Below are 15414 nucleotides of genomic sequence, written 5' to 3' on the forward strand. Positions count from 1 at the left end.
TCAGTAGGCAGTCCTTCCCCATCCTGCTCACCATTGCTTCTCATCAACCAGAAAACAAAGGCCTGAACTGCCTTCTCTCTGATCCTCCCTTTTATCTACCATACACAGCATTACCCTGAGCGTGGCTTTCTCAGCTTTTTGTGAATTCCCAGATTTTCTGTAGGAAGGGTGACATCATAGTCATTGCAACCACTGACCAGCATTTCCCCAAGTCACGTGTGTAGCTCTTTAAGGGAGCCACACTACACCAAACTAGGTTTCCAGTTTATTCTAGATAAAATAGTCTTTACTATGCTCTACAGTTACTTCCAGGCATTTGGATGCCTGAGACAGATAAGTTAAATCTCCACTTGAGCAAGTGATTAAAAAAAACAACTTTTTTAAAAAAATAGTTACCCTTTCAACCTCTTCAACTGTTGAGCAGAGCCCAACTATCCTTCCACAGAGCAGGATAAATATTATTTGGGCTGAAGTTTGGAGATGTCAGCTGTTCCCATTGTTCTAAAACAATAGACGTAGAGACTAATTCCTCATTATGCCATCATATAAGCAATTTTAAAAAATGTGGTTGCAAGTTAGCACCTCAAGAAGCTCTGATTAAAAAATGGCATAAATATTACAAGCAAATACCTTTTGCTTAACCTCATCTGATAGGTTTATCTGCCCTGCCATATTTTCTTTGGTGTTTTTTTTTAAAAACCTTGTTGAGGTTTTGCTCCAATCAAAGGCAAACCCCTGGAGACAACTTTGGCTATGCCACTGCTTTGTAGCTCTGTTTTCCTTAAAGCAAAGAAGTAATGAAAATTTCAGGTTGACCGTTTTCAATTTCCCATAAAAGATTGATATCACATATATTGCGCATTGCATTTTTGTCCTCCTTGAGGGCAAAAGAGAGCCTTCTCTCGTATGTGTACCCTAACTGGGAGATGATCCATTCCCAAAGATGATTAACTACATTTAAAAAAGAAGTATCTGAGTTCATCTAAAATTCAAGCCATTATTATTCAGTTTTTTAAATTATGATCTATCGATTTGTTTTATTTAGAGGCCTGTATCTAGCATAATCTTTCCCCTGTGGTTCTACAGTGGTTGAATGCTTTATCAAAAGTCATTTAACTATCTTTCAAAGATAGTCAACTTCTGCATTGGTGCTGTTTGATGCTATCCTACAACCTTGATTTTGCTGAGTTCACAAATTTCCAAGCCCAAACCAAATAAACTGCATGACCACTTAGCTTATTGTGTGAAAAGATTTCTGTGGCAAAATAACCTCTTGAACCAAAATATAAGGGACCTTCTTTCCTAAAAATGGTAAAGATTTTTGTGGGATAATTACCAATAGGAAGCACACCTCACAAAGGGTCTGTGAAATACGCTACACTAACAAGATTTCTCTGAGTATTGGCAGCCTTCAAAGGGTTTCTTGTTGAATTCATAGTTCATCAGGAAAGTAGCACATACAGAAGTCATTAAAAACAGTCTCTATTTATTTATGTTTATTTCTTTATTTACTTACTACATTTCTAAGACTTTCTGAATCCATAATAACTGTACTATGCTCCCAACCATTTTGAATCTAGTTTTAGTTCTTCCTCATTCAGGGCTATCATCTGAAAAAGAAATGAATTCATTATGGTTTTTAACAAGTAAGATATATAAATTGAAATGATTACTAGCCAGGGTTGATTATAGACAGTCTAGTTACCTCAAAAAAAAAGCAGCCAGTTTTCTACTTCACAAATTATCTCTTAAGAAAAGACTGGAAAAATCTCCACTGTAGCAAAATGAAAAATGAATTGGTTCTGTCAGCCTTTCCAGATAAAGCAGTCAGGAAACACAAGTAAATGATCTAATTTTACCTTATTGTAAGGCTACCTTAACAGGATCTTGCAAGTCTGAAAGTACAGATCTCCTGCCATCTCTTTTACAGTCTGAAAAATTAGGGAGAGTCCATGGTAAGCCTCTTTCTCTTCCCATTTTGCAGTTGTGGTCTACACCTTCTCTTATCTGACCATCCCTAGGCAGCATCTCTTTGCCCTCCTCCATTTCTCAAGTTCTTTCTCACATACTGGACAGCCATTTGCCTGAAATGGTATAGGGTTTCCTGCCTGAGCAGGGGGTTGGAGTAGATAACCTCCAATGTCCCTTCCTCCTCCTCCTCCTCCTCCTCCTCCTCCTCCTCATTATTATTATTATTATTATTATTATTATTATTATTATTATTATTATTATTATTATTACCACCATTAGGGTTCTAAAGAGAATAATTCGGTTGATCTAATTTTTTGTAACAAATCTTTTTGACTGACTTGGTTACAAGAGACCATGATAAGCACAGGCACATAATACTCGATACATGCAAAACATATTTGTTTTTGTTGTCCAAATGCCCTAGGGGTTTTCCATTTATGTGCACTTAAGCTCTTCATAAGATGACTGATTACCTATTTTAGGAATAAAGTTCAAGATCATGCTAAGGATCTTAACTAAAATATTTTCTGATGAATTAATTTTATTTTTAACCCATAAGAAGTACACTTTATATTTTTTAACTCTCAAACCCAGATGTTCTATTTCTTCAGTCCAGAATTCAGATACATAACTAATATTTTTGTTTTACCTTTTATTTCTTTATAAATTTGTTTTCCTGATTTCTTTATGAATAAAATATTATAGATTGTTTATATTTGTTTAACTCTTGGGTTTGTAAAAAAGGGAATACACCACTAACACCAGAACATCCAAGTTTAAGCTTTTTCCATAGTAAACTGGGTCTAAGAAGATAGCAACATCAAAAGGGTATCTCCTTTTATAACAATTAGCAGAATATCTTCATGCTGCAGTTAATGGGTTGTGAGGATGAGCCAAGGTTCTAGTTCTGAAGGAGGATCAGATTCTTTTTTTCTTGAAGCCAAATCAGTATTGATATCCCCTTGCATTCTCTCTCTCTTTGTGTGTGTGACAGAGTTTCTTAAACTTCCAAAATCTCAGTGTTTCAGGCCTCTAAACCTCGAGTAAGCATACCAGAATTATAACATGAAACTGAGGAAAATATTGCAGATTTTTTTTACGTATTTCTGACTTTTTCTCCCTATATATTGAAACTTTCATTACCTTGGAATTCTAGAATCACAGCTGTTGGAAACAAAACAAAAATATAATTAGAGAGTAATCTAATATTTATAGTTGTGATTCTCTCCACCTGTGATAGTCTGAAAATGCATTTTTTAAAAAAAATAAACTTATTACACAGAAAGTTATCCACTGTCATGCTGTAAGAAGCCCTGCAGAGATAATAGTTCTCCTGACATTTTTTAAAACACTAAAATGCAATTAAAAAAAGAATTGCCAGGAAAGGTAGTTGCAGTCAAACTCATGAGGGGTATTTTTAAGTCTAATATAACTTTGTAGTGAGGTATTGTCTCATTTGGTTTATCTTTTTCCTTCCATAATCTTATCATTTTTTTTATTTAGGCCCACAGTATTTCTCTTACACAAATTTCATTGTTAGATTCTTTGTTTTGGATTGGTTCCATCTATCAGATTTATCAGTTTCAGCTCAAAGTTCTAGTCCTTATTGTCTTCACCTTTGGCTTTTTCATTGCTTATATTTTCTTTGGAAAGCTGTTTCAGAAGCACCAAGGGCATCATGAGTACCTTGAGAGCAGTTTAAAACAGGGGAAGGTATATTTGGCTACATAGGTAAATTTGCTTGATAGGGAAACTATATGTGAAATTATTATTATGTAGACATCTGTCCTCCAATTTTTCAAATGTTTTTCCTTGCTTCTATTATCCTCTCTTGTTCTCAAAGCTGCTTTATTCTTTACCCCAAATGCCAAGTGTCTAGTATCTCCTCCTCCTCCTCTTTCCTTCCATGATAGCTAGTGGAAGAAACCTTATAAGAATTTGGCTTTTATGCTACATAAAAGAGGAAAGACATTAGACCTTCCACCTGTTCACTGAACATGAAAAGGGACCCCCCACTAACTGATACGGCCACAGAAAGCTTCCTGATGAATTGAAATAGTCCTGTGTGTAGGTATACTTCTAAGTGTGTGAAAGGATCTTGGACAGGATAGTTGTTGGACAATCATGTAGTCCTCTGTCTTTTCGTAGAGCATCCCTAGCCATATGTTTAATTAACTATTTGTTAATTATCTCAATAACTGTGCAGTATGTTGACAGAAATTAACTCTGAAATGTAGCCCTGTGATCAATTGCAAGGGAGCCAAAAGTAGAAGAGGTTTTTTTCCCCAAGGACATTGAGAAACATTTCCTGTTTCAGAGACATTCAGCAACCTCATGCATGACCTCACACCTGTGCAATGTTATCTTAGTGAATTCATTTATGAGGTCATCTTGTTTTAAGCTATTTATCCTGGGAGATTTAAATACATGCAGTTTATTTCCCTTACTAACATCCCTTTGCTTTTGGGTCAAAAAAGGTGTGAGGTTATCACTTTAAAATGTGATTTATTCCAGGAAATACTACCAAGTCAGGAGAAACAGGATTAGTCCACTGTAAGGTTGGTGTAGAACTCTGTTTTTTGAACATTCTGTGTATCCTTATTGGACTGATACATGATTGGTGGGCCTGAGAGTAATGGGGAGTATTACTCTACATGCCCTAATACACAAAGGGAAGAACTGTGGCAGATTCGTCTTCTTGGCAGCAGCAGAAGATCTTTGCTTGGGCTGAAGGCAGAAGGAGGAAAAGAGGCCTCTTTAGCCTCTGTAGTTTTGCCAGGACTGAATTTCAGAGTTTAGAAGTTCCAAAGGACTTGCTTTAGGGAGGGAGTAGCGTCTCTCTACATTGCTAAAAGAGGCAGTCAAGTCTGTCCATCTCTGCTTTTGCTTTGTATTTGTTAATCATAGGAGGTTGAGGAACCATCACTTGGCAAAATTTTTAGAGTTGGATGAAGGCAAAAAGCAAACAAGGCATGAAAGAAGTACTTGGAGAGTCTGAGGAAGTGTTCAGAAGAAGTCCTCTATGATTGGGTGGCACAGTTCCTTCTAAAGGAGCTATTGAGAAGATGACTTTTAGATAATCTATATTGGCTGTGGAAATCTAGTTGGGGTGATAAGAACTAAAAATGCCTTGTACCAGTTTTGTTGCTATCTCAGCCACAGTCTTATCTCAGGAAAATCTGGGTAGCTTCACAGAGATATTACACTAATCTATACATACTGCCACATGAAGTCCCCAACTTATGACTACAATTGAGCCAAAAAAGTGAGACAGTTGTTAAGTGAAATTTACCTCTTTTTACGACTTTTCTTGCCATAGCTGTTAAGTGAATCATTTCAGTTGTTAAATTAGTAACACGTTTGTTAAAGTGAATCTAGCATCCTCATTGACTTTGCTTGTCAGAAGTTCACATAAGGTGATCCTAGGACACCACAACCATCATAAATATGAGTCAGTTGTCAGGTGTCTGAATTTTGATCATACGACCATGGCGATGCTGCAAAATACGACCATGAGTTACCTCTTTCAGTGCAGTTATAACTTTGGTCACTAAATGAACTGTTGTAAGTTGAGGACTATGTGTATTGCATGATTGTCCTTGTTGAGGCAAACTGGATGGACTTTATCACATCAATTCTGTACTAGCTGCACTGGTCATTCCTATACAAAATAATTTGTTAAAAATAGCACCTTATCAACTTTCTCAAAATTGTTATGTGCACATTGAATTCTGTGGATGGCATTGAGTAGGCTTCATCATATTTTAAGGTTCTTTGGGAGAATTCCAATGCAACGACGGAGCGAAAGGCTGGCCATCCTCCAAAAGCTGAGACCCATTTCATACCGGGAAACAGGAGTGAAAAGGTACATGAGAGTTATATACCCTAATTTATTGCTCTGACATCTGTGAGAATATCATGGTGGTTCAGATTAGCAAATTTCACTTCGGTGTAGTTAGAACCAATGCACATTCTTTCAATTAGTTTGGAGGAACCTTTGTATAAATTCAGTTCTTGAGAGCAAATATTACTTCATGGTCCCCCAAAGCAAATCCTTCAAAATACCATGGAAAGAATTTTTGAAACTGGGGAGCTGACAGAAACAAAGGTTGCTTCAAACACAATCTCTGTAAAGTTTCTGGAGTGTAATCAGCTTCTCCTAATACCTTCAGAGCAGGATTAAGCAATAGCTGGGTGGCCTGGAATCACACAACGTCTTTGAAGGAAATGAGGACTGCAGCTGGGGTAATGATATATAGTGAACAAGGCTACTGATGCATTTTAGTGAGCCTGGAATTTTTTGCTTTATTCCCCTTAATTTTGGATGGATCACTTCCCTCTCCTCCCCTCCCCTTCATTTTATTTTCCACCACTACACCTACAGTTTTACTAGAATTTCTGGATGTTTTCCATATCAATTGATACTGCTGATTGATTAAACTTATATACGATAACTTTAATTGTCACTGACTTCTCTCTGAATGGGCAGCCCTAGAACTAATATATTAGGCTGGATCTTCCTGGGCTGATTGCCACGTGCCAGGGCCACAGACTTCTCATTTCCATGTCTTTATATCTAGCTAAGATAGTTTAGAATACTTTCCAACCAGTGGTGGGATTCAGCCGGTTCACACCAGTTTGGCAGAACCGGTAGCTAATTTTTTGTTGCTCAGGCCCAGAATGGATTTCCAGAAGCGGCATCCACACAGAGAACCGGTTGTTCACATATTTGAATCCCACCACTGCTTCCACCTACTCTTTCTTTTTGAAGCCACAATAAAATACTTTGTACACTGGAGTTGTGTGGAGTTCTCCCTGTGCAAAAGCATCCCTTGGGTCTCAGCTTCTGGATTTGCTTCTGATAAGATTCAATCTAGATGTCAGATTGCACCAGACAGCTAATGTTTTTAATCTTCATTTATGCATCTCAAAGTAAGTTTGAAAATTTCTGTAGCTTTCTCTTCATGGCCATGCCCCAAAATTGCACAGGGGGAAGTACCCAGCTGTTCTCTAATGACGTTGATCTGAATGTTCTTTCCTTGTCAGGGTTTTCAAAAAAATTCGCAGGAAGCGCCGTTCTCCTGTTCTATATGAAGAGCCAGAGAAGAAATTGTGGCAGGAGGCCTGGAGCCAGAGTAGCTGCAGATCTGAAGATCCATCAAAGCCTTGCTGTAGTGAGTGTGTTCATTGGCCAAGTGAAGCGAGGCCTTGGTTGCTCTCTTTCCCTAACTATCTCTGGATCTGTAATAATAGCGAGCAGAGACAAATACATTCAATTACTGTTGCAATTTTTAAACCATAGATCACTGAAATCCCTGGGTAGCATACAATATGCCCCAAATCTTAAAGACAAATATAAATATGCAATCTTACGTTAAAAATAGGATTAACACATCATTTTTGGGGGCAAAATAGCACGACAGGGATGTTTTGGAGCCCCATTAAAGGGCAGTATTGATGTAGTCCCCAGATTGCATTTGGAAGGGAGTTCCATGTAGTTGGGGCAGCTGTGGGACAAACTCCATCTCCTGGAGATCATCAAACAGGATGGCTGATATTGCTGGAGTCTTCCAGATGATTTGAGTAGGTTTTGGAAAAAAATGTTTCAGGGATTCCAGGCCAAGCAATTTAAGGCTTTAAAAATAGTCAGCTTATTGTACTTGGAAACAAATTGGCAACTAGTGTAGATTTTTCAAAACTGGCATCACATGGTCCCTACGGGATACTGTATTCCAGGGACCAAAGTAGCTGCCACATTTTGTACCCTCTGAAGTTTCTAAGGGGAATAATAGTAGGCCCTTCGGAGAGCATATTGCCCAAATCAAGCCTGGAAATTATCAAGGGTCATAGCACTGCTTAAAGGCAATATGTTCTAGCAATGGATGGTCCATCAGTGGCTCTGCCTTGGTCCTTTGTACCCAAGTGCCCAGCACTTCACCTTGGTTTGTGCTTGGTTTAGGCTTATAGAGCAGCTCTTCGCAGCTGGAGTTTGTCAGCAACATTAGAGCAATACAGAAGCAATGGAGAGCAGACCTTCTGGCTTCCAATCAAGGCCCAAAAGATAGCAGCTCAGCCAGTGCACCACTAAAGCCAGGAGGGGTCAGATGATAGGAACACTGGCTTCTCACTTGGCTCTCCAGCCCTCCTTGCTGAGATCCCTTGGCTAATATCATAATAGTAAGAGCATCATTCTGTCTTCTTTGAACACTGAAATGTTGTGTTTGTGTTCAGGACAGTGCAGTTCACCTGGAAAGGACCAGGAAAAGTATAAGATTGACCAGAGATATTTGTGGAGGGGAGCAGGTGGGGTGGTGGTGGTAGTGTCAAGTAACAAAAAAGTGCAATTCCATAACTCAAACTGTTGTGTTTAATGTTGGGACTCCTGCGTGAACGAGTAAGCTTTCCACTGTGACATCACTGTGTTCATGTTGTCCTGTGCATTTAAGTTAGGTTAACTCTTGTTGTGCACAAATTTGAACATGTGCAAGTCCCCTTCATTTTGATGGGAGAAGGTCAACCTTTTGCTTCAATGAGTGGTCAACCTTTCTGATTTTGGCAAAGTACAGCTGCCTGTCAATCCAGGCTTGGAGAATAGGAAATGGAGAGTATGCCTTTCAGAAGGTCCGAGAAAGTTTCTATGCAGAGGGGGACCCATGGGTAAGGGGGAGGGCTCAAAAGGGGTAAAGAAGAGGAAAGTGACTGGGTGATAGAAGGCCTTGTGCCTTTTTAATGACTGTTGTGACATATATAAAAAGGCAGAGTTTGATCATGAAGACATAGCTGCCATTCTGATTTTTAACACTGGTGTTCTGTAGATATTCTGATCTAGGTACATAGAAACAATCTCTTGCTCAGTCAGTAACAATATTAGCAAGTAGCTATAGGATGCCTCTATTGAGAAGTGACACGAAGACAGGTTTCCTGGGGTAGCCCTCTCATTCCATCATTGCATGATGGTGATTGCTGATGGTTTTCAGAGACTGGTAACGTGTAAGCCTCACATAAGCATGCAATTCTCACATAAAGCTACCCGAGAGAGCTGCAGTGCACAAACAGTAGTTAGCCTGGTAGCACGTCCTTTGTGACCAACTTTGCCAGTTGCAGTAACCCTTGTGTATTGACTTTACTGCCCCAATATGCTAACAAACTGGGCCAAGAAAGAATAGCACACCTTCTATCGATCTCCATGGCTTCTGAAACTGGTGCACTGAGTCCTTTCCTAACTCTATACCGACTGAAAAATCAATTAACACTCCCTTATTTTATTGCTGTGCAGGCAAGCAATGTACTAGACCAATGTTAACCATGTAATTTGTCTCCCATAGGTAAAGACCTGTTGGATCAGAGTTCTTTCATTATCCAGCATTGTTTTGAAGCTCCCTGCTTAGTGGAACCTATGGCTAACATCACAGTGTACCAGGTTCAGCAGCCACTTATTCTAGGTATGTTAGACCAGAGGTCCCCAAGCTTTTGGGCACCAGGGACCAGTTCTGTGGAGAAAGATTTTTCCACAGACCGGAGTGTGCATGGTTTTGTGTGCTGCCTGTATCCCACGGACGGGGCTTTGCTTGTTTGTGCGTATCGGTTGCTGGCATGCTATGGCAGGTACTGGTCCACGAACCAGGGGTTGGGGACCCCTGTGTTAGACATTTTCCTTGCAGATGGGGCCAGTAGTTCATCTCTAAAAAAGGATTGGTCCAAGATATTTGGCTGCTTAAAACGAGGGAAACACTGCTCTCTCCCCAACCAAAGTGTACTCAAAATTATTAAAAACTTGATCTTCCTCTTTGTGGGAGAAAAATTCAGTTAGTAACAAGTCAGACAATAAACAGCTGGCTGCTCTTATGAAATACAGGTAGGCTTCAACTTATGACCCCAATTAAGCCCCAAATTTCTGTTGCTAAGTAGTCAAGTGAATTTTGTCCCATTTTTTGACCTTTCGTGCCACAGTTGTAAAGTGAATCACTGCAGTTGTTAAGTTAGTAACAGGGTTGTCAAATGAATCTGGCTTCCCCATTGACTTTGCTTGCCAGAAGGGCATAAAAGGGGAATAGCATGACAGCCCCCCCCACCCGACCAAGTGAGTCAGTTGTGAAGCATCTGAATTTTGAACACGTAACCATGGGGATGCTGTAGCGGTCATTAGATGTGAAAAACTGTCATAAGTCACTTTTTTTGTGGTGTTGTAACTTCAAACTGTCGCTAAATGAACTGCTGTAAGTTGAGGACTACCTGTATTCCAAATTAACCGAAGCTGGTGGTTACCCTCATTCTACCTAACGATAGAGACAGCTTTGGCTAAAAATCACCTGGGAAGAGAGTCGAATGCTTCTTTAGAAGGAACAAAATATTCCCGGGATGAAGAAAATATTCCCCAATGCTCCGGAAGCATCATCTCTTTGCACTTTTTAAAATCTTTTTGGCCAACTTTAGACTAACTAGCAAGAGGGATAGCAAGAGGTGATTCCCTCTCTGTGCCTCTTATTGCCTCTTCTTTGCTTTCCTTACATTGGAAAGACTCTCAGGTTTAGTTTAGTTTCTGTAGGAAGGAAATTGTGTCCTCCTCCTTTCCCCCATCACGAGAACAGAAAACGCAAACATTCAATCATTCTCTTGGAGTGCTGCATGTTCTTCTTTAATAAGCATTAATTATCTTTTTTTGAACCTGATATAAGCTTAGTTCTACTCGTACATTTATGCTCAGTTGAATATAGACCACACGTAATGAACAAAAAAGGACTCTGTACTCTTAGAAAGTCCTATCCCGGAGAAGCGCTTTCCTCCTGGCACAAAATTCCTAGAACTGTAATCAGGGATGATTTCTCTACATGGTACCACCCTCTTGGTGGACCTCCATCTATCCTCAACTTCCAATATACTTAGCAGGCACGGGCAGTGAGTAGTGTCGTGAATAGAAGCTGCATTCCTCTAGATTGCGCTCTGGAGCAATCCTGATGTAACATCAGTCTTGGGTAGGAATTTTAATGGTGATTCTAAATGCACAGGAGTTTATTGGCGCCCTGGGGAAAGTGGCCTCTGCCATTTCTGGGATTTGCCAAGATCTTAGACAACTGGCATCTGCTCAGGAACTGGGCTGCTGCCTTTAGTAATGCTTTGCTAATTATAGAAAATGCAGTGAGGCTGGGGAATTCATTAAATCACCACTTAAAGCGCTGCATCAAAAAGTTATTGTGATGCCAAAGAACTCTCTCTAGCAAACCTCTCTTCACTTCTTTCATTTTGTGCTTCCTTGGAAAACAGAGCTCATTGAAGCTCTGACTAGAGGTGCATAAGCTGACTTCATGAGGCTGGAATCCTATCCTCATTCTCAGTGAATATAGTGGGGTTGGCTTGTGTAGGAATGTGCAGTAAATCTAACTAGCAAGGCTGTGCAGTGCATCAGATTCCAAGGGAAGCTCTGGAATCCCTTGCAGGGGTTGGGCAGCAGCTGTGAAGAACAGCCGGACAATGGTTACTTTCAGGAGTTATAGGAGCATTCTCACATGTTCAGAAAACTTTTCCTATCAAACCTTTCACCACCCACTAACTAATGTGCATTTCTTCAGGTCTGGTTAATTTGCTGGAGTTTCTTTTGTGGATTTGTCATTAGTTTCAAAAATGACAATTTAGTCAGATCATTGAAAAACATTGCAAAGCTGCAATACCTATAAACTGATCATGATTATCAGGATTAAGGTGATTACTGCCATGTGAGAATTAACCTGGTTGAGCCTTGGAGTGCCTCTGGTGCTCCTAATTATATTGGAATGAACACATTCTTAAAAAAGAACACCCCTCCCACTTCTGTAGGACAATGGCTTTCCTGTTTATTTCCACAATCTACAACTGTTGCTAAAAAAGGTAAAGGTAAAGTTTCCCCCGCACATGCGTGCTAGTCATTTCCGACTCTAGGGGCCGGTGCTCATCTCCGTTTCAAAGCCGAAGAGTCAGCGCTTGTCCGAGGACGTCTCCGTGGTCATGTGGCCGGCATGACTAGACGCCAAAGGCGCACGGAACACTGTTACCTTCCCACCGTAGTGGTCCCTATTTTTCTACTTGCATTTTTACGTGCTTTCGAACTGCTAGGTGGGCAGAAGCTGGGACGAGTAACAGGCGCTCACTCTGTTACGCGGTAATTCATCCAGTTGGCTTTATGACTGCCTATTGTCTGCAACCCTGACTGCTCTTTAGAAGGCCAGATCCTGAAGCTAAAACTCAAATACTTTGGCCACCTAATGAGAAGGAAGGACTCACTGGAGAAGAGCCTAATGCTGGGAAAGATTGAGGGCAATAGAAGAAGGGGACGACAGAGAATGAGGTGGCTGGATGGAGTCACTGAAGCAGTAGGCGTGAGCTTAGATGGACTCCAGAAGATGGTAGAGGACAGAAAGGCCTGGAGGAACGTTGTCCATAGGGTCGCGATGGGTCGGACACGACTTCGCAACTAACAACAACATTGTCTGCAAATCTTTGTACTTTTTGATTATATGTAATCTTCATTTCCAGTACAGAACAAACCCTACATTGTATTAATGTCCATTTCACTCTGCTTTTCTTTCCTCAGAGCAACATTGGAGGCTTTTCGTGAAGGTGTTGACTTGTATAATGCTAATATTCATCCTGGGCATCTTTGGGGGTGAGTGCTTCAGCAAGCCAGTGTAAATACATTTTTGTTTTGCTGACAATTTTTTGTTTTGCTGACAATTTCAGAAAGGTTTTTTCCCCCCCTACATGTGAAAAACGTAGATGATATGAAGACAACTGGAAAGGAGAAACACTTTGAGAACCTTGTCTCTTCAGTGGTGCTGCTTGCGTTCCTGGTCTTAAATCAGTCCCAAGTATGGGATTGACTTCTTCTGTTTTTCCTCTGCACTAGAGAATGTCACTGAACAAAAATTCATGAAGGTTTTATTTAAACAACCAGGTGAACTCATTACCCAACATCCAGTGGATGTTGCACCAAGCAAGATCTCGGATTAGATGACCCTGATGACCCAGATCCCTGATTCTCTGAGTAGTGTGTCGTGTGTAATGTAGCTCTGGCAGCATTTACACAGGATGATACATAGCAATTACATGCAGACATAGAAAGAAAAGGAATTCATCTAAAGCACTCTTCTTGCCTCTCCTCTTTCTCTATAACTGGGAGGAGATATAAACCAGAACTTCATGATGCTTTCACAATCCCTGTCCTGTTATTATGAATGAAACAGGAGGAGCTGTAATTTAAAATGAATTCTAGTCTGTTAAAGAAACTAGCTAAATAATCCTAGGTTTCTAGTTGGCTTGCTTGGAAATGAAACAAGGTTTCATTTTAGATCAAGATCCCTAGCTTGTTTATCACAGCAAGCTAGAAATAAATCATAATCCTACAATGGAGAAAAGTGAAACTGAATTCTGGTTGATTCCTTTACCTCAGCACGCTGGCTGAGGAATTCTGGTAGTTGAAGTCCACAAGTCATAAACGGGCCAAGTTTGAAGACCCCTGCTTTCCCTCATTGTGCAGAAGGAAAGGAAAAAGACAGCAATAGCAACAGAATCAGAATGGCCAAAACAGCATTGCAATATTGTACTGCAAGCTTTGTCTCCTTTTGGGCATGCATGTTGACATCACAATGCATACACACGTATCTGCATCATAATGGCGCAAGGCTGCTTTCATTAGTCTGAACTCCCTCTTTCCCATAGCCAACATTGGAAATGGAAGCACAATTCAGGTTCTTTGTTGGGATAGGCTACTTCCTGCCTTTACCTGTATAACTAAGCTGAGTCAGTGTTACTTTTCCACTTCCTTATTCTCTATATTTATGGATAAATGTCTAAGGAACACTTCAGTGACACGAGAGATGTATTGATCAGGGACTGGGATACATGTGTACTTTTCTATATGGAAAATGCCACATCGACTTACACCAAAGCTTAGATAGATTGTATGATGGGCAAGAAGTTTGGATTTTAAAATTCAAGTTTTTGATACAATGGTAGTTGTGTTTGTCAGAGAAAAAGGAGTGATGTATTCCAATGCATACATAAACGACAATAAACTACAGCAAATATATTAATGTATGTACCTTGAAACAATATTTACTAAAGTTGGGGAAATGAATGGAAATGTTAAGGCATGCAGAAATGGGTAATAAAGCATTGAGTATATTGCAATGACTGCCAAAAGAAGCAAAAATGTTTGTGTATAAGAATATGCTTCTGTCCACTTTGTTATATGGGAGGACTGGGTATGTCAAGAGAAACAAACAATTGTGATGGCCTCCTTGGACGCTTCCCCAGATGCCTATCCAGATGTCAGTTTGGAGGAGGAGGAGGAGTCCAAGGTATGTCAGGAGGAGGAGCAATCAGATAAGCAGCTGGCTGAACATGGATTAGTTGAGGCACAGCTGCAGCAGGACAGCCCCGAGGCTTTGAATGGAGACAGCACAAAGCAACAGCTGGCCAGCACACAAGGTGGAAAAGAGACAGGAGCAACGGAGGTCAGCCCGGCTATTTGCCCCTCTTGATGGACTATACTGGGCACCGGCTATTTAGTGCAGTGGGAAGTAGGAAACGATGCTGGGAACATTTGTCAGTCTCTTGGTTGAGTTTCCTAACCCTTGACCATGGATTTTAGACCCTGAATTCGTGCTTGATTCTTGGACATGCCTCCTGGACTTGCCTTTACCTTGAACCCTGCTCTCCAGACGCCAGACCGTGAACCTTGGTGTTTGTACTTTGCCTTGCTTCTATTTTGTCTTGCCTCGTGGACTGTCTCAGCTTTCTGGATTTGTGCTGGAGTTATTCTGAAACTGAGCTGGAAACATGTTGTAGGGGGGGAGGTGCCTTATCACTGGAATGGGCATTTTCTGGGAAAGACCCTTGGAAGGACTTGCAAAGCCTCAATAAAACCCCTTGAATTCTCTGTGGTAAATGTTTGTGTGTGTGTGTGTGCATGTGTGTGTGTGTGTGTGTGCGAGAGAGAGAGAGAGAGAATGAGAACGAGAACGAGAACTTGAGCAGGACAACAAGTGAGTTGAATGAAAGTGGTGAGCACTGCATAGGTGCCGAAAAACACTTTTTCTCCTTACCTCCCACAGTTTCCAGCTGACTGAAAGAGTGTATGGAGTTGGACCTGATTCAGCTTCTTATCCCACCCCCTGCAGTGTACTCATTTACATTTGATTTCTTATTTTACAATTGACCTCAAGTGGGCTGGACAGGGACAGTTAAAGGGTCAGATGTGGCCCGGGGGCTCTAAAATGCCAGGTCTGTTATAATAGGACTAGTTATGGTCAGGATGAACATGTGCTGAATAAGAAGGATGTATATTGAGATGAATTGGTGATATAGAGAGCATACATGAGGACTGTGCCACAAAGATAATGGAGGAGGAAGAACGAATGCATGCATGAATAAATTGAGGGTTGGCGAGAGCTCAGGAGATCTTCAGAGATT

This window comes from Vipera berus (genome assembly GCF_964194415.1).
Source record: "Vipera berus genome assembly, chromosome: 1".
Taxonomy (NCBI): domain Eukaryota; kingdom Metazoa; phylum Chordata; class Lepidosauria; order Squamata; family Viperidae; genus Vipera; species Vipera berus.